Source organism: Adiantum capillus-veneris, chromosome 15 (assembly GCF_014529385.1).
Source record: "Adiantum capillus-veneris isolate H3 chromosome 15, ASM1452938v2, whole genome shotgun sequence".
Taxonomy (NCBI): domain Eukaryota; kingdom Viridiplantae; phylum Streptophyta; class Polypodiopsida; order Polypodiales; family Pteridaceae; genus Adiantum; species Adiantum capillus-veneris.
Genome location: NC_140945.1, coordinates 80,809,748 through 80,812,595, shown reverse-complemented (window position 1 = coordinate 80,812,595; position 2,848 = coordinate 80,809,748).

Below are 2,848 nucleotides of genomic sequence, written 5' to 3'. Positions count from 1 at the left end.
TGGGTGTTATTTGTGTATGATTAGCCATGGTCCATGAAGATGAGCCATACTCTCCAAGTTTTAGTTTTCCTATCACTCCGACCGGCATGTCATGCAAGAAAATGGGCTCATTTTAGACTCAATTCACACTAGAGCAGATCGTGATGGCACATCACCTTTGGGTAGCAAGTCCCTATAGAACTACTACGACCAACCCTACGCCCAGAACTAATGTGGTCCCTACACCGAGTGGCCCCACACCTCAGTCTAGTGTGCCCCCTACGCCTAGGACTCGTGTGCCCCCTACACCGATGGGTGGTTCATCCTTGAGACAAGATAGGCATCGTTTTGGAGGCGATGGTTTCTGTGGTAGTGGTTCTATCAATGCGTCCACACCACTAAGAGAGCATCCAACACTCTCTTTAGTAGATAATTCACCAATTGGCACACCACGTACACCTTGGGAATCATACAAGCATGATCCTAGCAAGGTGTAAAAGAGTAGGGATGGGGCTGTTGTGGTCGAAAAGGCCATGCGATAGAGGATTTGATAACTCTATATGATTCCGTTTGATCACTCTGTGATGGAGGTTTGAGATAACCTCGATTTTGAAAGAAGGAATTAGATCATCGAGGCCATTCATAGAGAGTACAGACCGACAGAGGGGTATGATCTAGTCTCGAACCCCTGGATTTTGAGCGTGGCGAATTCTACAATGTCACACCATCAGTGAGAGGCGAGAGACAGGTAAAATGATGGCAGTCCCAAGCCGGCATGGTTGGACGCAAACAAGTGGGCAGGAATTATAGGAGAGACACAAGACAATCCTGAGAGATTTCAATAGCAGAGAGAAGCAACTAGAGCACGTTTGGAGTCTGCTGGAGCGTCACATCTTGGGAGTGGAGGGTATGATGCGCTTTGACATGAGTTTGTAAGTATTATACGTATGCTTTGAATTATTGAAAATATATATGTTATTTGAAGATTTATCTAATGATTAAACTATAATTTTGCACGAAGTTGAAGCATGGACGTGTGGCCCTTTTGACCTAGCTGCAGAAGGAGGGAGAGGACATCGACTGGGAGGCATTAGCATGAAGGTCTTCTCACTCAGTGATTTTTTGCATATGTACAGTTTTGTAGTGCTTATGTTTATGGTTTATAATTATGTTTATGGTATGGCACAAATGTTATGGTTAAGGTTTGGCAATCAAGGTAAGGTTATGGTTTTGCTATGATGGTATGGCAATCATGTGATGGTTATGGTTATGCTTATGGTTATGGTTATGGTTGTCAATGATGGTATGGCTGTTATGGTTATGGTATGACAAGCAAGTTATGGTAATGGTTATGGTACGACAAACAGGTCATGTTTATGGTTTTGCAATTTTTGATTCATGTTTTAATTATGGTTATAAAATCTTTATGCCGTTATGCCATGATCAAGCTTTTGATCTTGTGCTTATGTTATCCTTACAATTTTGCTAATTGCCATACACTCGCTCTTTAGCGTCAGCTTGTAGGTGGAGTGTGGTTGCTTGTGCACTCTTCCTTTGGGCAGAGAGGGTGTTTTCTTTTGTTGCAGTACATGCAGCATCAGTTCCCAACCTCTTTGCCCAAAACATTTTGCATGTTTGGTCATCTGTACAGAGTACAGTAAACGCGCCGGTATACACTTCGAACGAGCATCGAAATATCGTTTACAATTTTTGGTGGTTAGTTCATTGCATATTCCGATGCTTATTTCACAGTTTATTCCGACGCATAGTATACCTGTAATTATACCGATGTCACGATACCGCCGTCTTTTTTGAGGCCTATTTTAGAGCTTTTTAGTTTAAAACTAACTTTATTTCGTCAGTATCTGCACTGATTTCTACGCGCCGTGTTGTAGTGATGTCACCTTCTAGAGTGCATTGACTGCAAAGAGCGGGGTCATGAAGCTTTGCACTGTTCTAGATGTCATATTTTGGAGTGCATGGATCGCAAAGAATTGGGTCAGGAAGCTTTCCATTGTTTTCATCGTATGCCAATTAAGGGCCTCTCTGCAGATGCAATCAAACATGATTGCACCTTGAAGGCATGTGGCCTTACACAAAGCCTTGTCATAAATGCGAGCCTTCATGATCAGATTTCTAGTTGTGGGCTATTGGAGAAACATGTCGAGCTTGCTAGTGCCAAATGTAGCACCCTCACAAAAGAAAAAAAAGCTCTTGATGACCTTTCTATCTAGGATTTCATATCCAAGATCGTGTTGATAACAAAGGATAGGATCATGAAGCTTTGGAGAATGTGCAGTGAAAAGACTTCTCTCCAGATGCTTCTCACCATCGAGATTAGGATTAGTTTAGGGTCAAGGTTAGGGGTAGGATTAGTGTTTTCCTTGACTAGGGTTTAGCTCTAAAACTAGGGTTAGGAAGCAGCGAAACCGTGAAATGCTTTTCAGCATGAGTGAAACGCCAAACGTGATATTCCTGAAACATTTTGGCATGCGAGTGAAACACCCTTAATGAAACGACTAAAAATTTGGGTGGTTTTTTATTTTAATGTTAACGATCCAGATTCTCGCGTGAGCCTATCAAATCTGCAAGAAGTTGTGGACAGGCAAATTTTCAACCTTTTTCATCAACATTGGCTCCTAATGGGTCCACTTCTCTACTAATGGCCCACGGGCTACAACATACGGGTATGTGTTGCTGCTTGCGAGACAATGAAAGAAAATGTCAACTAGCAAGCAATTGTCAACTGCTCTCTCTCTCTCTCTCTCTGCATCACAATAGTGACTCGTGAACACACAGTTGATTGTCTGCTTTGTGCTGCATCAGAGTAGTGACTCGTGCACACATAGTTGATTGTCTGCTTTGTGCT